We start from the raw sequence: 22,731 nt of genomic DNA on the forward strand, positions 1-22,731 counted from the left end.
AGTTCAGCCCAGGGGGAGGCGCTGCCAGAGGGTTAAACCCCGGCACAGGCAGGGGCAGAGGGGTAACAGTTCCCCTGGGGGGCTGAGACTCCAGTGTTTGCAAAAACAGGGTGGGGGGAGCAGAGGGGCTTTTCTATTTCCCCTCCCACAGGCAGCACCTCTCAGCATGGGCTTCCTAGGGCTGGGCTCTTAAAGGCACAGGCATCCCACTGCCTAGACACTGCAGCTCCTCTCTGATGTAACCTACTGAGGTGCTGCAGTAGGAGACTCAGTTCAGTGAAACCGGCATTCCCTATACGCCCCCCAGCCAGGGGGCTGTGCATCCCCTCCCCCGAATTTCCCCAACACCCCCCAGTGGTCAGGTAGTTACATGCAGCGCTGCCAATGTTGTCACTGGCTGCAAATCTGAATGGAAATTGCAACGTTAACACACACTTTAAAAGCAGCTCCAACGCATGAAAAATACTTGTACCTGAGAAAGTAAAATAGGTTTGAAAAGTCTGGACAAAGCCGGGTTCCTCACCCAGCTGTTGTGTTTGCTGACAATGTCGGTGCATTGGCTTCCGCAATGTTGGCCAACCTCAGAATTTCAAATGATGATTTGGAAGCAAGGTGTGGATGACTCTCCCCTGACAGCTAGTGAGGAGCCAGGGTTGGGGGAGGCTTTGGGACCAGACTGTATTTACAGGAACTCACCTACTCTGCCGAGGTGTCCAGCAGACAGAGCTGGGCTGCCTCTGCTCTAGGTGCCCGGCGGAGGAGGGAAGGTGTGTGGGGCTCCAGCCTGGGGCTCTTCCTCCCTCCTGCCAAGCCCTGACTCTCAATCCCAGCCCTGGCCCTCCTTTCTTCAAGCTGTTGGCCCCTTACTAAAACTTAGTGGGGTTTTTGGTTGGCTAGTTCCCAGCACCAATAGAAGGGGGAAGGGCCAATGGGAAATCAGGACCCTGAGACTGACAGTCCCCTGGGCAATGGGGAGAGGCCAAAGCTCCAAGTTAGCCGCACTGACAGGCCAGGCAGTATAATGAGGGAGTCACCAGGCCAGGGGGTCCCATCCTCCGTGGGAGCTGGAACTGCCTGGGTGAGAGTGGGGCGGAGCTAAGGAGAGAGCAGGAGCCCGAGAAGAGCCGGGGAGCAGAGCTGCACCAGCCGGGGAGAACCAGAGCAGATCTGTGCTGGGAGCCGAGCCGCAGCAGCAGCACAAGCCGTAGAAGCTGCCCAGGGAGCAGATCTGTGCTGGGAGAAGAGCTGCAGCAAGCGGAGCCAGAGGAGCAGCCCAGGGAGCTGGAGGCAGAGCCGCAGCAGCACTGGGGCTGGAGGTGGGTGCAGTGAGCAGTGTGGGAGAGCGAGGGGGACCCTGGGCAGAAGACCCAGTGCAAGGAGATGCCACCCGTCAAGAGATCTTGCACCCAGACTTTTGGGGGTGGAGGGATCATATCCCCTACATGGGGGCTGACACTGGGAACAAGGGGCCTGTCACCTAGAGCACGTGGCCACTGCCAGCGCAAGTGTCCAGGCCGTGGTGTCCCTGCAGCACAGCCAGGGCCTGGGAAGGAGGCCTGGGACATGTGAGGGAGAGACTGTGACCTGCCCTGACCCTCCAGAGACGCTGGTTGTGATATCCCTGCGCCACAGAACAGGGTGACGTGTTTTCCTTTCCCATCTTTCCTTATGTTTTACATTGATTGCTGGGTAATAAATGGTGTTTGCTTGAAGCACATGCAGTGAGGAGTGGGTCAGGGAAGTGCCCTCATCTCTGCCGCTCCCCTCTGGGCTTTCTCAGCACCTGGCCCCACAGGGCTTCCTGCCAGCCAGAGACTGCGTGTTCCAGGCCTGCTCCTGTGGATGTGGCCTCTCTCCTGCTTCCTGAGGAAAGGAACCTTTCCAGGAAATGGTCATGGCTTCTGGGAATCCACATGTGGCTGGTGGACAGCACCAGGAATCATTTGGCTCCTGGCACACAAGGGAACTTAAAAGTTGAGCGCCCAGGTAGGGGCTTGAACCCTGGACCCTCAGATTAAGAGCCTGATGCTCTACCAACTGAGTTACCTGAGTTTGTGGAGACCAGCTTCACCGTTCAGCACAAGAGCGAGTAGGCCGGCAAATGAGAGGCAAAAAAAGTCCCCAGAACCCCTCCTCTTTTTCTGCACAGCCACTGCCTGTCAGCAGGATTCCTCCTCCTCCTCCCTCCTGTGCCTCAGTGCGACTGAATCTCCACACCTAGACAGCCGGTCCGTCCGCTGCACCCCAATCCCCCATGCCTGAGCTTCCCTGCCAAAACCCTGCACCTGGCTCCAGAGAATTAAGTCTCACGTGTCGCTGGGAACTCGACTTCTTGTGCCCAGAGAGTCTCGGCCCCCCTCAGCAGATGACCTGAGACATACAATGTCGCCTTTTCCAAAGAAGGGCTTGGAGGGGGTTTTCTCATGTTACCATGTGGCCTAATGGATAAGACGTCTGAGTGTAGATCAGAAAATTGAGGGTTCAAGTTCCTTGGTGGTTGTGTTTCTGCAGTTTCACTGTTGTGCTGAATGTCCTGCTCCCTTCAGGGCTGGAACCTCTTCTTGGCCGCTCAGGCCAATGCTCTGGCTTCAGCTAGAGCCCCGGGAAGGAGTTGGGGGGTGGGTGTCACAAAGGCTGGGGCATAAGCCCCAGGTGCTTCCAGTCTCGCCTTTGCCCTTCCTGACTTGCCAAAGAAAATGGGTGGTGGCCCGGGCTAGCATGTGCGCCTGTCCCTGTGCTGGAGGGTACTTGCTACATAGCGTCTTTGGGGCCTGGGTGTTTCTCTGCTTCTCGCCAGCTCGGAAAAGCCTCTTGGGGTAAAATCTCCTGCCCCACTGCAAAAGTCAGCACCTTGAGTGGGACCAGTCAGAGGCCCCACCATGGGGGCTGGCCCTGCTTTCCTACCATCTTGTGATGTTTGCCACAGAGCATCAGCAGCTGCCCCGCATGCTGGTGACCTTCAGTGGGTGTTTGGCGTGGCAGGGAGCAGCCTGGCTGGGTGTTTTTGTGCCTGTCTGAAGGCCACACATAAGCATGGTCCTGCCCTCCTCTAGCCCTGACCTCAGTTGCTCTGTGGCTTTTAAGCCTTCCCTTGGAGCTGTCAGCACCAGCCGCCTCTGCTCTAGGTGCCCAGAGGAGGAGAGGTGTTGCTGGGTCACTTTTACAGATGCCCCTTCCCTGGTACTGCCCTTGTTCAGCTGTGCAGAGGAGTTTTCATCCCCAATCCCTGCCTGTCACTGCCCAGCAGCCCTCTGGCACCATTCCTGAGGGCTACCCTTCCTCACTCTCTTCCTGCCGTGTTGGGAAAGACAGCTCCCATCTCTCCTTGTTAAAGGTCAGGTGGGCCAACTAGGGGCAGAAGCCCATTCTATGTTTTCCTACTGCAGAACCCAAGCTCAGAAACTCACCTTGGGTGCAGGCACTGCTGTGCTCCCAGAAAACAAGCCACTGCTGCACAAAGAGAGATGAAAGGACCTGCCAAAGCCTGGGATTGAACCAGGGACCTTTAGATCTTCAGTCTAACGCTCTCGGAACTGAGCTACTTTACCAGCTGCATAATAGTATTTTGGCCTGTTGCTTCTCTGTCTGGGATGTTTTTGTCAGCAGTTGCACACAAAAAGGACAGGAAAACGAACGGCTGCTCCACACCCCCACCGGAGGAACCCGGCGCCCTTAGCTGTGGGGAGTAAGAAGTGGCTGTTGGCTGACAGGGCCTGTCCCTGAGCAGCTGGAACAGCAGCTGCCGCCTCCCCCTCGGCTCCAGGCTGTGAGAAATGCTCATTGCCTGGCTGCATGGGTGGATGCTGCTCCGTGCTCTGGAGAGCGTCTGTATTGCTCTGTCAACTCCCCATCTTCACTGAGCCAGTCTGGTAAGGTCCCAAGTGCCCCCTCCGGCCTGGCAGCTGAGAGTCTGTGCAGACATCAGCCCCCCTGCCAGCCCCACAGGCAGCAGCAGCGCCAGCCCCCCAGCACCACAGGGGCACTCAATGCATTTCCTGTGGGGAAATGGCTCCTTGGCGTCCAGCTGCTAGAGTGAGAGCCAGGAGAGAGCAGTGTCTGGCTCACCGTGGGGGAGAGAAGAGACCTGGTGAGTGCGGATCTCCCTCAGCCTCCCCCGCAAGGCTGGTCAGTTGTATTGTCACTGTGATAGTTAGTGCTTCCCATCAGGGCCACCCGCAACAACTCCTCCCCTTCCTTCCAAGGCCCTGCCCCCACTCCACCCCTTCCCCCAAGCTCCCACCCCTGCCCCATCTCTTCCCACCCTGCACCTTCCTACCCCATTCCTCTCCCTCCCCCACCTCTTCCTGCTCCTCCCCCTCCCCGCCCAGCGTCTCCTGCACCCCACTGAACAGCTGATCACTGGCAGGTGGGAGGGGCTGAAGGGGAAGAGGAGGAGCTTGTTAGCAAGGCCTGTAGTGGCGGGGGGGGGGGGAGCTGGCTGCCAGTGGGTGCTGAGCGCCTATTTTTTCTCTGTTGGTTCTGCAGCCCCGTAGCTCCCATGGAGTCGCTGACTCAGCTCCTTTCGCACTCTAGAGAGAGGAGCAGATCCAGGGCTATGGCTGATCTATAGGGCACTAGGTGAGTGGCAGACGGTTCAGGTGCTGAGAGTTTGCCTGACCCCTCAGGGACACAGTGTGAGGGGGTGTCCCAGGGATCTCTATGAAAGGAGCAGAACAGGATTTACTTGGGGTGGGGAGAGAATTGAGAGTGTCTCAGGGGGTTGGACAGAGGTATTGCCCGGGTGAGGGACTGGCTAAAACACAGGCCTCGCTGTGAGCAGGATTTGAACCTGTGCAGGGGAACCCTATTGGATTTCAACTCCAATGCCTTAACCACTCAGCCATCACAGCTCTGAGCACAAAACTGCCCCAATGCCAGAGAAACTGGTAAAGAATCCCAATGCCCAGGTGTGAAGTCATCTGAACTACAGAATTCCCACCGCAAACCTGGCTCCCAAAGCACAGGGGGGATTGGGGGTTTGTTCTCTTTGCTTAGCCATGTGCAGTTGCACAGAGAGCGCGTTTAAAAGTCTCCCCTCCCACAGAGCGGGAATGGGAAATGATTCTCAACTTGAAGCCTGATGTGAATGAGGATGTCTGGACCACAGGGCCAGGGACTGATCTTTGCTATAGAAACCAGTGACACACGGAGCCAGGCTAAGGAAAATGTTTCCTGGAGTCAGTAACTGGATTAGCAGCAGTATCGTGAAGAGAAATGTCTCACAAGAGGAGTCAGTGCATTGGTAGTTCGGTCGCAGCAGTCATAGCTACAGCGGGGGAGGTCTAGCTTTGGTTTCTGGCCAACAGAGGGATGAGTTTTAGTGTCTCCAAATTTCAGTAGAAAAATTCAGCCCCAAACTGGGTGTGGTGGGGGTTTCTCTGCTTGGTTTGTTTGTCTCATTTGAAATGTCCTTGGTCATTTGTCTGGGAAAACTATTTGGACAAGGCCAGGGAAGAGTTAGAACAATTACAAATCTCCATGGGAGTGAGGGGGTCTCTCAGCGCCGGGGGAGGGGTGGAGGTTTACATGGAGGGGAGTTGAGGAGATAAATGAGAGGCTTTTGCTCCAGCAGAGGGAGCGGCTTGGCAGGTTCATTTTTACCAAGTGAACCCCCCGCCCCCACACACACACGTTGCTCCCCTGCTGCTGCTGCCCCAGCTCAAATCCCACTGTCACCCCCAGCATGTGACCTACAGCTTCCCACTGACAAAGCCCTTATCTATGAGAGACAAAATCCCCTCGTCTGCCCCTTCTCCCAGCTGAGTCCTCCTCCACCAGAGCCCAGGACAACCCCGACCTAGCCATGCCGGGGGGTCGGGCTTAATCTTCAAGGCCGAGCGCAAAACCTTCAGCCGGGCACGTTTCGCTCCCTTCCCACCTCAGCCCAAGCGGCAAGGGAGAAACGGGGGAGACACGCCGGCTGGAAGACGCCTCCCTCCCACTTCTCTATAGCCTGCTGTGACGTTATTAATATGAACTGGGACCGCAGAGATCATTGTTGCCACCACTGTTATCTATGTGCAGCAAATACTGTGCAAAGGTTGGCGTGTGAGGTGTCTAGGACAAGGTTATGATTGGCTGGTGATAATGACGCTGGCTGTATGTGTGCCATTTTTGTATCTGAAGTTATGAACATGGGCTATGTACTCGTATCTCAAATGTATTTGATTCCAAGTAGCCTCAGTGTCATCAGCCCCCAACTCCTCCAGGAGTCCATAGCAAAGAGACCCCCCATCACTGTCCTGGACTCCCTGGGAGGTGCCTCCCACTCCCCGCCCAATGGAGCACCAAGGATTAAAGTGGCAGCATCTAGTGTCAGTGGGGTTCAGTGGCTCAGGCCAGACCCCTGAGCTGGGGACCTGCCCCCATAGCACTGCTCAAGGGCCTGGGCCTGGGGTGTTCACAGCCCCCTGCTCACCCCTCCCTGAGCCCAGCCTGGCTCCTCACCTGGAACAAAGCAGAAGCGTCCGTCGGCCTCGCTGCTGTCCGAGTCCCAGGCGCTGCTGCTGTCCCATGGGGAGCGGGCCGAGCTGCTGGGGCTGGGAGAGGGATCCTCCACCTCCTGCCCTGGGGAGGCTGGAAGGTCCCCACTGACTGGGCAGGGCGATGCCTCCTGCTGGAAATCGGGGCTGGGCTCCTGGGGCCGCTGCTGCCCACACAACAAGCCCCGGAGCCACTCTGCCTGGTTCTGCTCCTGGGCTGGGTCCTGCCTGCCCAGCCACATCCTGGCCCAGCTCCATTTTGGCCTGGCCGGTGCCTCTCCCACCTCGGCGCCTGCGCCGGGAGCAGGTTTCCTCTTCCAGAAGGCTGGGCACCTCCACCTCCTGGCCCAGCTGGGAGCCCCTTCCCCGCCAGCGGGGATGGAGGGGCCGCTCCGCTCCTGGGGAAGAGAGACTGCTGAATTGGAATTATTTTGCAAACTGGACACCATTAAATTAGGCTTGAATAAAGACTGGGAGTGGATGGGTCATTACACAATTAAAGCTATTTCCCCATGTTTATTTGTCCCCCTACTGTTACTCACACCTTCCTGTCAACTGTTGGAAATGGGCCATCCCGATTATGCCTGCAAAAGGTTTTTTTCTCCTGCTGATAATAACTCACCTTAACTGCTCACTCTCGTTATAGTGTGTATGGCAACACCCATTTTTTCATGTTCTCTGTGTATATCTATATATCTTCCTACTGTATTTTCCACTGCATGCATTCGATAAAGTGGATTTTAGCCCACGAAAGCTTATGCTCAAATAAATTTGTTAGTTTCTAAGGTGCCACAAGTACTCCTCTTTCTTTTTGCAGATAAATTAATGGCGGTTAAGTCCATGAATGGCTATTAGGCAGGCTGGGTAAGGAATGGTGTCCCTAACCTCTGTTTGTCAGTGTACAGCCAGTGCTGCAGCCAGGGGGTTGCAGAACTGGATGTGCCTTGCAGGTGTGGACAGTTACTAAGTTGCAGCGCTGGAAAGCCTCCAACAGCGCTGCAACTCTCAAGCGTAGCCAAGCCCTTAGGGGACATGTTTGCTAGGTTTTTATGCATTTGCACAGGAAAACATTGAGTGTGTCCATTCATTTCAGCGATCCCTATTTAGTGGAGCTCCTGAGCATACTGGAAATTAAATTATTTTTATTAAAGAAACAGGCTTGTAAGGGAGCACTTGGATTTGAACCAAGGACCACTTGATCTGCAGTCAAACACTCTACCACTGAGCTATACCCCCTGACATTTGCATATGGAAGTCCATGATCTTAAGGATTTTGAAGGACGGGCTGTGCCTCAGAGAGCTCCTTTTCTATTCCCAGACCACAGGGGTTTAAAAAATGGGGGTTAATTAAACTTTATATACACATGTAGACACCACAGCTTGCACACCCACCAGCATAGCTTCCCCCGGTGACATAGCTACCACCTCTCGGGGAGATGGGTTAACTACACGGATGGGACAGCTCTCTCCCCTCCGCTTAGAGCAGCTTCATTATTTATGAATAGGTGGGAAATAACCTCCTGAATGGACAGGAACCAATGTATCAGATATTGCTGTGTCTGCATTCAATATGGGTAACTGGTCATATTGGGCTGGATTAGTGGGAGCGTTGCCAGCAGATCGAGGGAAGTGATTATTCCCCTCTAGTCAGCACTGGTGAGGCCACATCTGGAGCATTGGGTCCAGTTCCCGCCCCCCCCCCCCCCCACTACAGAAACAAATTGGAGAGAGTCTAGGGGAGGGCAACAAAAATGATGAGAGGGCAGGGGACTTACGAGGAGAGGCTGAGGGGAGGGCAGGGCCGCCCGGGGGGGGGGCAGGGGGGGCAATTTGCCGCAGGGCCCCCAGGAGAATACAGGATTCTATAGTATTGCAACTTTTTTTTATGGAAGGGGCCCCTGAAATTGTTTTGCCCCAGGCCCCCTGAATCCTGTGGGTGGCCCTTGCCCAGACCGTGGTGCTGCCCCCCCACTCCACCCCCTTCCCTCGTTCTCCTCCCTCCGAGGCCTCACCTGTGCTCCACCCTCACTCCCATTTGGCCACTTCCCACCCCTGCTCTTTGGCTGAGGCCTGCGGGTCCCCCTTTCGCTTGCTCCTCTCCTCCCCCAGGGCCTCCTCGCGCCTCTCCACCCCCTACCCCAAGGTCTGCCTGCTGCCCACACCTCTCTGCCCCTCCCCTGAGACCTGCCCTGCCCATCGCCCCCACCTCTCTGCCCCCTCCCCTGACCTGACCTACCCACCGCCCCGACCTCTCTGCCCTCCCCTGAGACCCACCCTGTCCACCTCTTTCTTTGGTCATCTGTTGTTATTCCTTGAAACATCAAGGATGGAATAAAAAGCTGAGTTTACTCCAGGGTGAGGAAAGAAAGGAGCCACCAACCCCCTGGCAAAGCTCAGTGCCCCAGAGAAAACCTGCCCCCTGCTATCGCAATCACTGAGGTACTGGGGATATGATGGGAAAGGGACTGTCTGAATGATCAAGGCAGGAAATGGACAACAAGCTACAGCAACGTCATTAACCACAAACGCACTATCCTCATGCTCCAGCCAGAAGGGAAAGGAGCAGGAATTCTTGCTATTCAGCCATGGACACACTTACACAAGGGCACAGCAGTGAGTGTGTTGTGGAAGCTGGTCTGAAGAAACAACTGGAATTGATCACTCAGTGAGAACAGAACTAGAGTGCAGTGAAAGCCACACACCCAGCAAGTAGTTGTGGCCGAGTGGTTAAGATGATGAACTCAAAATTTATTGGTGGTGGGGGGTCTCCCAGTGCAGGTTCAAATCCTGCTAACTACAGAGGAACTCATGGCTCTTTACTTTCAAAAGAGCTGGGTCTTGTCTCACTTGTAAGCTATGTCTACCTGAAAGAGTAATCTGGCTTTAGTTACAGTGTTTTAATTGAACAGCTGTTGCATGTCCACCCTATGCCCCTGTGTCACCAGAGCACGTCCATGCTGGCATCTCTTGGATTGCCACAGAGAGCAGTGCACTGTGGTTAGCCATCCCACTGTGCAACTGGCTGCAGGGTGCTTTGGGAAGGGTTTGCAATGCCTCACAGGCTGGTACAGCACCACATGATGCAGGTTTCTATCCCATTGTTCCATGGGCATCCTACTAGATTTCCAACTGCAATGTGCATGGTGGGGGAGAGACAGTGTGTGTGTGGGGGGGAGAGACAATGTGTGCATTGCAGAAGAGTGAGTGTGTTGCACACTGTCTCTAAGTTCAGACAGCTGCTGGAAGCAACCAGTCCTGAGGCAGGGGACAGCCCCGACATCAGCCCCCTTCTCTCACTGGCTCAGCTCAGCACAGCACTCTCTGTCACACACACACACACACACACACACACACTGCTGCCTGCTTAGCTCTGTGTCAGGGGTGCTGGAACAGGGGGTTTAGAGGGCCATGGCCCCACCACTCTTTACTGGCTGTTAGGACAAATGATGCGGGGGGGGGAAGGGTGCAGTCTTGGGGTAGAGGTGTTCTGTGGGTATGGCCTCGGGGGGAGAGGTGGTGTGAGTGGGGCTCCTTAGGGAAGGGGTGTCATGGGGGTGCCACAGTTCGGACAACGGTGCCCCCGCCCCACTGTAAGGAAGCTTCTGCCGCCCCTGCTCTGTGTTGGCAGAGCGGGAGAGAGCAGCATCCACGGCAGTGATTTGCTCCCCGGGGCTCCGGCAGGGGGGCTCAAGAGGTGATTTAAAGGGCCCGGGGCTCCGGCCGCTTCAGGGAGCCCTGGACCCTTTAAATCACCAGCCTGGGGAAGCCGGGCCGGGCTGGCACAGCGTATCGGCTCTTGCCGGTACCCCATACCGGAACATACCGGCTTACTTTCACCTCCAGAAGGTCCTCACGTGGATCAATAACTGGTTAAAAGATAGGAAACAAAGAGTAGGAATAAATGGTCAGTTTTCAGGATGGAAACAGGTAACTAGTGGTGTCTGTACTGGGACCAGGACTAGTCAACATATTCATAAACGACCTGCTAAACAGTGAGCTGACAAAATTTGTAGATGATCCAAAACTACCGGCTTGCTTCCTAGAACGAACGCTCCTTGAGTGGGGTGAGCCACAGGGAGTAGCTCAGACCTCCAAAGTGCCTGGCCAGGGGCAGGACATTAGCACAGCAAAGGAGGGGTGTGGCAGTGACATCACAAAGGCCTTTTGCAGGACCTCAGACTATTGGTCAAAGGTGGTGGGGAGGTGGTGACCTCACAGAGAGATGCTGACATCAGCCAGGCAGGAGAGAGGCGAGGGGCCAGGGAAACCTCAGAGACCCCTGTGGCTTTGCTTCAGCAAGTCTCCTTCTCCAGGTCTCTCTTTGAGGACTGAGAGAGTGTTCGGGTTCATGGACGTGAGCGCCAGGAGGAGCCTCTTTTGAGTTTTCTCCTTCCCTTTTAGTGATTTTACTAGAAAACATCCATCTTTGTTTAGAAAGTAAGAGCCTCCTCGAGGTCTGAAACCTGTTCAGTCTGATCCATCTGGTGACAGTTGAATTCTAGGCATGGAAAACACGAGCTTAAGGAGGCAGAATTTTATTCTGCACCTGGGATTTTGTCCCTTAGAATCACTGGGGACATTAGGGTTTGTCCTTTTTGTTTCACATTTTCCTCCCTCCCTCCCTCCTTTCTCTTTGTCTCTTGCTTCTTTTGTCCTTTCTCCTGTTCCCCTCCCAACACCAGGAGGGGTGTGTGTGTGTGGATGTGTGTGTGGATGTGTGTTGCAGGGGAGTGCTCGGCAGCTCCCATTGTGGGAGGCCCACCCAAAAATGTGGGGCTGAAATAGTGCTCGGGCAGTGATCCCCACCGGTGACCTGGGCCATCCTTTGGGCTCTCTGGTGAGAACCCTCAGCCTCCTGTCATCAGTCTCTACCCTGATTGGCTGAGCAGGGGGTTATTGACAGGGAGGAGACTCAGGTCCTTGTTGTTCTCTTTTAAAACCAAGTAAATAAGTCAGAACCAGTCATATGTTTGATGAATTTTGCTGCTCCTCTGCATTAATGGTCTCTGAGCAGTTCATGATTCTCTCTAACATTGCAGTTCTCCTCAAATACTTGTTGAATAATTACTGTGCACTGTTGTTGGTCTGGAGCTCATCTGAGAGCACTTTACTCAGGTCATTCAATGTCTGAAATTCAAGATCTGATGGTTAGTTTGAAAATCAGGGCTCTTGTGTCCTACTCCCAACTCTGCCACTGACTGGCTGTGTGAGCTAAGACAAGTCAATTCTCCTTTCTCAGCCTTAGCTTCTCCCTCTTTCAAGTAGGGATAATAATGATCCGATCCTACCTACCTCATGGTGGGTGGAGGACGGGGATCCATGGGAGAGCGTCACTAGGAGTAATGCATAATATGAGGTGTCCTATCATGTTTACTCAGAGCAGATTATGACATAATAGAATAGCTGAAATAGTCTTTTTTATTTGTATTTTTTTATTTTGAAATTAAGAGCAGCAATTACTTAGCTCAGACTGAAGCATCTTATCTAATTTTTGAAATATAAGTGTCTCCTCTTTGTGTGCGACGAGGCAATTTAACACACTGTGACAAACAGGAGATGCTTTTGTTTTGCCACAAAATATTTTTGCAAAGAACTTTCATCCCACTTGTTTTGATTTTGAGAAACAAACTGGTTTAGTCTGAATGGGATTTTCTGACAGAAATGGTTTCAATGAAATTTCCCCACCATCTCGATTCCTGGGCTCTATCCCTGCCTCTGGGGGGTTTTGCTGTTTTTTAGAACAGGAGTAAGGACAGGTGGCTTCTCTTTCTGGCTCTGCCACTGCCTTGCTGTGTAGGCCCTTGGATAGGTCACTTCCCTTCTCTGTACTTCAGGCTCCTCCCCATCTGTCCAATGGGAATAGGGACAATTCTCGAACTCTGGGCAGTCGTGAGCCTGAGTGAGATAAGGGGCGTTAAAACCCTCTGTGAAGGAGAAAGGGGAGTTTCACGGTGTTTAGCACCAAGGAATTCTAAAGTTTGCTAAAATATCTAGTCTGTGAAAACAAGAAATGGTCAGGGCCAAACTTTTTAACCATTGCCTTTTCTAAAGCCCATTCAGGGATGTGAGTCCCTGTCTCTTTTAGGTACCTGGGGTTCTTTGCCAGCAGGAGAGAAGAGGTTCCTGCCTCTGTTTTTGTGGCCTTAACAAACCAGGTGTTGTGCCCCAGTTCTCAGCTGAGATCCCTGAAAAAGAACATCTTCCCATCCAGGAACAAGACAGGACCTATCTTTAAAAGAGGAACAGAGACCCCTGGGACTTACAGACTAGCCAGCCTCACTTCCACAGCTGGAGAGATCCTGGAATACATTCTTAAACAATCAGTGTGTCAGCAGCACCTACAGGATAATTTGGTTTTAGGACTAGTGAGCATGGATTTGTCAAGAACAAATCATTCCAAACCAATCCTCTTTCCTTCTTTGGCAGGGTTCCGGGCCTAGTGGAGGTGGGTAAACAGTAGATGGGATCGATCTCGGTGTTACTGAAGCTTTTGACACAGTCCCGTAGGACATTCTCACAAGCAAACGAGGGAAATGTGGTCTAGATGCAATCAGTGTCATGTGGGTGCAGAGCTGGTTGAAAGCCCAGACTCCAAGAGCCCGTCTCCATGTCTGGCTGTCCAACGGAGAGGGTGCACCTAGTGGGTCCGGCAGGGAGCAGTCCGGGGTCCGGTACTAGTCAATATTTTCATGAATGATTTGGAAAATGGAGTGGAGAGCAGGCTTCTAAAATTGGCAAATGACACCAAGCACTTTGGAGCACAGGACTGGAATTCAAAACGCCCTTAACAAACTGGAGAATTGGTCTTCTGGAGCCAAACACCATGGCTGGGCTCCTCTCTCTAGACTGGGCTGAAGTGAAACCCCAGAGCCAAACCCTCCCCCTCCTGGGCCGTGCGCTCCACCCTTGAATGGTCAGATGCTGCTTAGCACTGTCAGAGCAGCTTTGGCTGGGGGATTCTCCCAGCACTTTCCAATAGCGGGAAAGTATGAAATCCCCATTTGACTGCTGGGGACAAAGTCCCACAGGAAAAGGAAAACAACCAGCAGTGGAACCAATAGGAAACCCAGCAATGGAACTCAGGAGTCCTGACTCCCAATCCCCTGGCCCAGTCACTCCAGCGGAGCACACTCCCTCTCAAAGGCAGGGGGAGCGGCCATGAGGGCTGCTTGTAATTGCCAGCTGTGGGAGGGAGTGTGCAGCAGTGGTTAGCAAAGGGGCCTGGAGAGAAGGACTGCTGGGTCCCATCCATCCTTCTGACACTTGGTGTGACCCTGAGCCAGTCGCTTCCCCTCCCCTGACCTGTTTCTCATCAGCGGGGTTGGGGTCACAGTCCCGACAGCCCAGGGGGGTTGGGAGGCTCTAGGAAGGTGTGTAAAGTGCTGGGATGTCAGGATCCTGGAGGCCCCTAGCGGGGTGTAAAGCCTGGCAGCACCACATGATGTAGTAGGTGATAGCTAACCCAGGTGGGGCACATGACCCCACACGCCCTCTGCAAGTGTTGCCTCTGAAATTAGGAAAACTGGTGAGTTCAAGGCACAGCTGCACACCCAGGAGAAAGCCCAGCACGACATGCCCAGGGTGAAGGGGGTGCTAAAGCCTGGCATCAAACCAGAAACATTTAGATCTTCACTCTAATGCACTCCCAGCTGAGCTACTTTGGAAATGACCAGGCCAACCAGGAAGGCTTAATACACGAGCCACAGCACATGCTGGGAAGATTTAAATCTGGATGTCACAATGCAGGAGACAAACAGTGGACTTGGCCCCGAGGGGCAGGCTGGGGTTTCCTATATCCCAGTCACTCAAGCCAGCACCTGCCCCCTCAATCTGTCACTGGCGCCCCCAGGTCTGCAAGACAAGAGCAGCGGTTCTCACTGGAACAACTCCACCCACAGCTCACAGGCTCCTCCCAAGCCTAAACCGGAAAATCATCTTGCCAGAAAGCCGCCCACTAGGACTCACCATTGCTTCTTTTCCTTCCACCCAGAACCCCATTTCTTCTCCTGGCCTGCAAGTAGCCACCCCTGGGAAGCCAGGAGGCAGGCACAGGATTCGACCTCCCAGCAGGCAACTGCACCTCCCCAGGCTTTGTAGAACAAATGGTGGTTACTACTAACCCCACTTAGCCACACGTAGGCCAACCTCCCAGGGCAGAGGAGGCCAAGCCACAAGCATTCAAAAGGTGCCTGGCCTAGACCCTCTAGCTTCCCCAGGCTGACGCCAAGGTACTTTGTCCACTGATGTCACCACCCTCCATCGTGCGGGGGTTGGGGTTATCCCAGGGACAGGCCAGTGGCAGAAGGAGGAGCGCCTTGCTGGACAGCAAGGGGAGCTGGGAAAAGGAAGCCGCCATGTTTCTGCCTGGTTTTGGGCTGAGGCCCTTTTGCATGTCAGGTTACTGTGAGAACCACTACACTACAGAAACTCCATCACCGTATGCTGCCCTGCCCTGCCCTCAAATTCCCTGCACTTTGGTGGTGCTCACCCTGGCACACACCGAGGGGCGAACCCGGAGAACATGGCGGCAGCTCTTCAATGGGTCAGCTGGAAGAGCAGAGGACTGGAGCCGGGGCTCAGGAAGTCGTCCTTACATCACCCTTGTGACTCCAGCTTGAAGGGGAGCTTCTTTTCCTTCCCCTTGCTGAGAAAGAGCAAGAGAAGAAAGAACGGTGAGGTGGGCCAGCTCGGTGCAGAAGCCAATGCTGCCTTTTCCTGCAGCTAAGCCTGAAATGAGGGACTTGCATTGGGTAAAGGAACTGCTGTGTTTCCAGGAAACAGCCCACTGCTGCAGAAAGAGGGATGAAAGAGTCTGCTAAAGCCTGGGATTGAACCAGGAACCTTTAGATCTTCAGTCTAACGCTCTCCCAACTGAGCTACTTCAGCATCTACAGGGGGCCTTTTTGGGCTGCTGCTTCTCACCTTGAAGCTTATTCTCAATAAACCATCGCTCCAGTCAATAATGGCCAATGCAAGACGGACATCGCTTGCTATTTTAGCACTCGGAAATGTCATTAACTAGTCTTTGGATCTCGCAAATGCTGCGCTTCAGTTCATGGGGGAAAGGTGAGAGAAGCGACCTTTGAACAAAAGGCCTGGGGTTAACATCCTAACGCTGTCTCCGACTGTAACACTATTTAATACCAGCCCACCCTGTGCTGGTGACAGTTTCATTGCTAGATGTTAGTACATTTCAGTTACTGTTAAAAGTTTCTATATGCTTAAAGGAAATTATTTTTTTATTTGCTTATATATGGCATGAATAAATACAGGTTTACACATCCTAGCATGAACATTTATTGTCTTATATGATAGAGAAAATCATGCATCCAAACTGTGCATCAAAATCATGAAATGAGCTACAAATGCAACAAAAAATAAGGTATTCAATGGTTTAACATATGGAGCAGGGGTGGGGCTGGGGGGCACCAAAGACACTTCTTGCCTGGGATGCCACTTGGTCTAGGGGAGGCCCTGTCAGGGAAGCAGGAGTTAGTCTCACACGCCTATTTCCAGGCTGTAATCTGTGGCTGCCCTGCTCTGGGGGAGGGATCGCGGCAGCCCGGACTCAGGGCTGGAACAGGCCCCGGATTGAGGTGGTGGCTGCAGGGTTTGCAGCGCTCTGATGTTTCAGACAATGTGTCTCTCCCAAAGCCTCAGATCTGCGTCCCCAGACGGCTCCTGCGCTGCCTCCGCTCCTCTCACAGTCTATAGCAAGGAGCAGCAGCAAGGGTCAGGGATGAGCCATAGGCACTAGGTGGGGGGCAGAGGCTTCAGGACTAAACCCAGCCCCCAGAGCAGAGGGGGGTATGAGGCTTTTTTTCTCTTATTAGCCACGGGCTATAGCTCCGAGAGCTCTGTGAAATGCCTCCCCGCCCACAGCCTGGGGAAGGGGAAGGAGTCTCAGGTTCTAGATTGATTTGGATGAGGATCGCTGGACCCTAGAACCATTCACTGCCCTTTTCCGGAGAAACCTGTGATGCCCAGAACGGGGCTGAGATAAATGCTGACAGGAGCCAGGAATTGCTCCCCTGGAATAGCAGCAGGATTGGGCAGCTGGAAATCTCTCCAAAGGAGCTGAAGACTTGGTGGGTCAGACATAGATGTCCCAGGTACTGCATGGGAGGTTTAGGTTTGTTTCTGGACAAGAGCAGTGAGAGTCTTATTGTCTTAACATTTCAGTAGAAAAATTCAGACCCAAACTGTGTGTGGCGGGGAGGTTGATAGCGGTTTCTTTGGGTTTGATTTAGTTTATTTTCTCCTTCTCATTGTAAAAGACTTTGATGATTTTGATGGGAACAATGTTTGCACAAGGCCAAGGAAAAATAAGAAAAGTTAAAAATCTGCATTGGGGTGAGGGGGTCTGTGTGTGCCAGGGAAGGGGTGGAGATTTTCATGGGGAGGGGTTAAGGGATGAATGAGAGGCTTTTGCGGGAACACAGGGGGATGTTTTGCAGTTTAATTTTTCCAAAGGGAAACCTCCCCACTCTCCCTGTGCTGCTGCCCAGCTCAGACCCCACTGACACCCCTATGACAAAGTGGGAATTTTCGGAATGTTTTGCATATTGTGTATGCCTCAGTTTCCCCTAGTTGTTGCATGATTATCTAGATCAGCGGTCCAAAGCGCAGGGTGCATCCCACCAGGTGGAATGAAGTAACATTCAGGGGAATGGAACTGGGGCCCAGGCCAGCCCCCAGAGTGTGTGGGGAGAGAGCACCACCCAGCTCCGCTCCTGGCCCCAGCCCCAGTTGCTGGCCCTGGCTGCTGGCCTGGCTCCCAGGGCTCCACTCCCAGCCCTACACCTGTGGCTCTGCTGCCGGTCTCTGCCCCCACCCCCAGCTCTGGCCCCTGCCTCAGCCCCCTTACCCCTGGCTGCGTCCCTTCCCCCACAGCTGTGGCCCCATTCCTAGGTGTGGCTCATGGGGGCACGGACAAGGGCAAGGGTGGGGCGTGACCCTCAAAAAGTTTTGGGACAACTGATCTCGGTGGTGGGACAAGGGTGTTTACTCTTTGCGGAGACCCCCAAAGGGCAGGTGTGGCTGCTGTCTGGCTGCCTGGGCCCAGACAATGGCCACAAATTCTGTCTCCTAGCAACCGCTGGCCGGGGCGCACCTGCTGCAAGACACCAACTGGCTGGGACGAGTTGGAGAACAAAGAACAAGGTGGAGGCCAGGTGAGCAGGTTGCCAGGGAAACAGAACAAAGGGCAGAAGAGGGGAAAAGGGCCTGGCTGAGTTGGGCTGTTGGAAGCAAGGAGTCTGCTGGGTTGGGGACTCGACGGGAGAGCCCAGGCTCTGAGTCCGGGGTCTCCCCAAGATGGACGTTGCTGAATCTTCCTGCTTCCTGTGCTAACACAGAACTTTCCCAGGCTGGATTCCAGAAAACTAATAAAGCTTCTGTTTTACAGCGCTGGCTGAGAGTCACTGGTGACTGTGGAAGTTGGGGGTGCAGGACTCCCCTTCGGAGAGGGGGAGGGGTAAGGCTTTCCCAGGTGTCTGATTCAGATGGACTCACAACAGGAAGGTTTTGGGGTGGGACAGGGATGCTGAAAGGTCCAAGGTCGGTCTGAGGAGATGCTGAAGCCAAGGAGGCTTCCTCCAGTGAGAGCATGTGGGAGGAAAGACTTGGACCTGCCAACTTTGTGACCCTGTGAATGTGAAGTGATGAGTTAACAATGATGCTGTTGCACAGGATTTGACTGGAACTAGAAAACAAAAAGCCCTTAAAGTGGAACTCTTGGGTGACTAGAAAGATCTGATTTGTATTTGGAAGTAAATAGATTGTTACATCAGTCAGAACAGCCTGGTTTGGTTTGGTTGGTTGGTTCATGGGTTGGCCGCTTTTCCTGGTAAATTGCAGAGGGTTCAGAGAAAAGCCACAGGAATGATTAAAGGCTTGAGCAGGAAGAAAAGTTTAAAAAAATCCTGCAGCCCTGGATAACCTCCCACTGCTGGCAATGGGAATTGAACCTTTGTAACTAGCTGCTGGTACCTGTGGTCTCAGCTATGGATTAAACTGGGGGCAAACACAGCTTCAGCCAAAGAAGTGAAGGATGGAAGTGAAAGAGCAAAGCTGGCCATCCGGGGAGCTGCTGCAGTCCCATCACCACAGCTGGAAGGGAGAAAAGGAAAAACTCCCTAAAGTGCTGGGAGCAGCACCGAGAAAAGGAAGTTTGGCCATGAGCTCAGTAGCAATAACTATGAAATGAAGGAGTGCTTTCTCCTCTGTGCCGACAGGTTTGAATTGTGTCACTTTACTACAGGACAAAACTTTAAAATATCCTGCTCTAATTTCAGGATGGGTCTGTAAACATAATCAGGTCTCTGTGGGAAGTGGCACATTCAAAATTCCCAAGGAATGTAAGGGGTGGGGTTCACGGTTGGTCACCTGAGGGCAGTGCAGTTCAAACTGATGACCAGAGAGGAGAGAGCAGGGATTGTGGGACACCTACCTGAGGCCAGTTGCAGTGCTGTAATCGACCAGGTGTCTACACTGGTACCGCGGCGCTGTAGCCCCGGTGCAGAAAGCTGTACACCTCTCCTCAGGGTGTTTTTTTTTACAGTGCTGCAACTGTGCAGTTTCTGTGCACTAAGTGGCTTGGCAGTGTGCACACCTCAGACGTTACACCGCAGAAATCTGGTTTACTGGACAGAAACTTGCCAGTGTAGACAAGGCTGTAGATGGCTTAACTAAGAACCCAAGACTGGTCAAACTGGGTCAGACCAATGGTCCATCTAGCCCAGTGTGCTGCTGAGAGTGACCAGTGCCAGTTGCTTCAGAGGGAATGAACAGAACAGGCTTGTTGACCGGCAAGATAAGGGTTTTTCACCATTGCCTTTAACTTCATTGTTGTTGATTCCTACTTATCCTATCTCACCACACCTCCCCCGAGGCCTCTGGGCAAATCAGGTGTGAACCACTCCTGTGATACAGGCCTGTCCCAATCCAGCTGAATTGAGGCAGACTTTGGGCCAATGTCCGTTTGGAAAAGGCCTGCTTAACCCAGCGGGTTTCTCAAAGTATCTGTTGCTGTGAACAGCATGTAGTGTGGACGTGTGCAGGGGCAGCAGGTTATATGGGCTCGTAGTGCCCGAGCACCAGGAATATTCAAGGCTGGGGGCTGTGCTCCACCAATATTTGGAGCTGGGTTTCTCCCCTGACCCTGCCTGGAGCGGGCCCTGCCCCCCCGCCCCGCCCCGTCCCAGAGCATCCCCTCCCGCCGCCCCCGCCTCAGAGCTTCCCTGCCTGAAAAAAAACAGCCGGTGCCTCCGTCCCTTGCTTGTGCTGCCGGCTGCCTGCCGCTGCTTCTGCCTAAGGCTAGAGAGAGCAGCGGCTGGCAGACGGTTGGAGCCCCTCAGGAGGCGAAGGGGAAGGGGGAGAGAGGAGTGGGGAGGAGGCAGACATGTGCTTGGGAGCCCTCTCTCCCGTCCCCAGCACCCACCTGGAGGAGACACCAAGGGGACTTCCAGCCAGGAGATGGACATCTGGAGTGGACCTCACTCACCGGAGCAGCTGCTGGGGCTTCTGTGAGGCTTGACCCTGTGATCCGCCCCTCCTCCCCCCCCGCAGCCCCCACTCCTGCCCCACGCTGGGCAAGGGGCAGCCCCATCCCCAGTGAAGCTATGGTGAGGGGCAGCAGGCTGCAGCAGGGGAGGCAGGAAGCCACATGTGCTGGCAGTCCCCCCCTCCAGCACCCACCCACCCACCCACCACAGGGGAGATGGGGGAGGGGGGCTTCCTAGACCTGAGCAGCTGGGGCTTGGGTGAATTTTGTGAGACCCTGCCCCCCCCAGCCACCACCCTGCAGTCCTCACTCCTGCACCAGTGAGGCTATGGTGAGAGGCAGCAGCAGGGGAGGGCACGTGTGACGGCAACAACCCCCACCCCCGGTACCCACCGTAGGGGAGGTGAGTGGGCTTTCTGGACCTGAGAGAGGCCCTAGGAGCATGTGCAGTGACCGTGGTGCAGAGTGAGTGTGGTGCCAGGGGGTCCTCTCTGGCCCTAGCCCTGGGGTAGCCTGTCTGCACCCCAAGTTCCTTATCCCCAGCCCTTCCCCACCCCAGAGCCTGCAACCCCAGTACCCCAACCCTGAGCACCCTCCTGCACTGTGAACCCCTCATCCCCAGCCCCACCCCAGAGCCCTCACCTGAGGGGAAAACCGTGCAACTTAAATTTGATGGTCAGTTTGGCGTATCATTGTGTTTAGCACCATACTTGATTATTTTACACCCTTTAAAGTGTATAACTAGTTGTATACAGGTGTTACTAAGTAAGAATGTTCTTAATGTTTTCTCTGAATCCTGTGTGGGTGCCTCAGTTTCCCCTGTGCATTTCTCAAGGATCTAGATGGTGGGATAAGGGGGTGTGATTGTTGTAGAGCCCTAGAGGGCCAGTGTGATGCTGTCTGCACAGAGAATGGCTGCAACCCTGTCTCCAGGCAACTGATGGCCTGGGCCGCTCTCCTGCAAGCTGCCAACTGAAGGTGTTGGAGAACAGAGAGATCAGGTGGCCTCCTAATGCCTGGAAAAGAGACAAAGGCCAGAGGAGGGAGTGTCAGTGCCTGTGCGGACTTCCAAGAAGCGCATGGTGTGGAAGGGGATGCTGGGATGCTTTGGAACAACTCCATACAAAGCCAGTCAGGACTCTGGGGGAGCCTCCTCTCTCTGAGCAGACTGTCTCCAGGGCAAGAAGCTTACACCCTCCTGGGTCTGACCTCGGAGCATTCAGCCCCTCCACACCATGCGCTTTCCGCAGCGAGTCTGCCCAGGCAGGTCCTGGGGCAACCAAAGGTACCTGCACCCCAACTCTGCAGTCAGAGGTGACCCTCAGCCAGCCAGTAAAACAGAAAGTTTATTAGACGACAGGATCACAGTCTAAAACAGAGCGTGTAGGTACAGAAAACAGGACCCCTCAGTCAGGCCCATCTTGGGGGATTGGGGAGCCCAGACCCAAGTTCTGGGCCTCTCCCCATTTCCCCATCCAGCTCCAAACTGACACTCCTTCCTCTGACCTTTGTGTCTCTTCCGGACAAGGAGGCCAACTGATCTCTTTGTCCCCAACACCTTCAACTGGCACCTTGCAGGGGAAACTGAGGCACACACACAGTATTCAGAGAAAACATTAAGAACATTCCCACTTTGTCAAAACAGGTGCAACAAAATATAATGTCGTATATTGAAGCAGGCAAGTGCTGCTTCTGACTTTCCACTTTTAATTGACCATTGTAATCTTGTGGTGCCGACGCATTGTAGCTTCATTTTATATCGGCTTCCAGGGCGGCAGCGGGGGGGGCACCACCAAAAGTTATACCAACCAGCTGCGCTCCCAGAGAACAAGCCACCTCCTGCACAAAGGGGATCAGAGGACCTACCAAAGCCCAGGATTGAACCAGGGACCTTTAGATCTTCAGTCTAACGCTCTCCCAACTGAGCTACTTTGGCAGCCATGTGATAGTAGTCTGGCCTGCTCCTTGTCTGTCTGGGATGTTTTTGTCAGCAGTTGCACACAAAAAGAACAGGAAAACGAACGGCTGCTCCACACCCCCACCGGAGGAACCCGGCGCCCTTAGCTGTGGGGAGTAAGAAGTGGCTGTTGGCTGACAGGGCCTGTCCCCGAGGAGCTGGAACAGCAGCTGCCACCTCCCGCTCGGCTCCAGGCTGTGGGAAATGCTCATTGCCTGGCTGCATGGGCGGATGCTGCTCCGTGCTCTGGAGAGCGTCTGTATTGCTCTGTCAACCCCCCGTCTTCACTGACCCAGTCTGGTAAGGTCCCAAGTGCCCCCTCCGGCCTGGCAGCTGAGAGTCTGTGCAGACATCAGCCCCCCTGCCAGCCCCACAGGCAACAGCAGCACCAGCCCCCAGCACCACAGGGGCACTCAATGCACTTCCTGTGGGGAAATGGCTCCTTGGCGTCCAGCTGCTAGAGTGAGAGCCAGGAGAGAGCAGTGTCTGACTCACCGTGGGGGAGAGAAGAGACCTGGTGAGTGCGGATCTCCCTCAGCCTCCCCCGCAATGCTGGTCAGTTGTATTGTCACTGTGATAGTCAGTGCTTCCCTTCAGGGCCGACCCTAGAGGGATCCGGGGTCTGGGACAAATCCCCCCTTTCCTCCCCAGGCCCTGCCCCCACTCCACCCCTTCCCGCAATCCCCCACCCCTGTCCCAGCTCACCCCATTCCTCTCCCACATCTTCCCATCTCTCCTCCTCTCCCCCACTGAACAGCTGATCACTGGCAAGTGGGAGGTGCTGAAGG

General features: G+C 54.2%; 5 non-coding genes across 5 annotated transcripts; all 5 read right to left on the minus strand.

The window, feature by feature from the left end:
- Positions 1-1,979: 1,979 nt before the first annotated feature.
- On the minus strand, positions 1,980-2,052 carry TRNAK-CUU. Its single transcript has one exon. It is a non-coding gene; the product is annotated as a tRNA-Lys (tRNA).
- Positions 2,053-4,768: 2,716 nt separating this feature from the next.
- Positions 4,769-4,850, minus strand: TRNAS-UGA. The gene has a single exon. It is a non-coding gene; the product is annotated as a tRNA-Ser (tRNA).
- A 2,796-nt stretch (positions 4,851-7,646) lies between these two features.
- On the minus strand, positions 7,647-7,718 carry TRNAC-GCA. The gene has a single exon. It is a non-coding gene; the product is annotated as a tRNA-Cys (tRNA).
- A 7,577-nt stretch (positions 7,719-15,295) lies between these two features.
- On the minus strand, positions 15,296-15,368 carry TRNAF-GAA. The gene has a single exon. It is a non-coding gene; the product is annotated as a tRNA-Phe (tRNA).
- Positions 15,369-21,849: 6,481 nt separating this feature from the next.
- TRNAF-GAA lies at positions 21,850-21,922 on the minus strand. Its single transcript has one exon. It is a non-coding gene; the product is annotated as a tRNA-Phe (tRNA).
- Between the last annotated feature and the right edge of the window lie 809 nt (positions 21,923-22,731).

Source organism: Mauremys mutica, unplaced genomic scaffold (assembly GCF_020497125.1).
Source record: "Mauremys mutica isolate MM-2020 ecotype Southern unplaced genomic scaffold, ASM2049712v1 001511F_np12_obj, whole genome shotgun sequence".
NCBI lineage: Eukaryota > Metazoa > Chordata > Testudines > Geoemydidae > Mauremys > Mauremys mutica.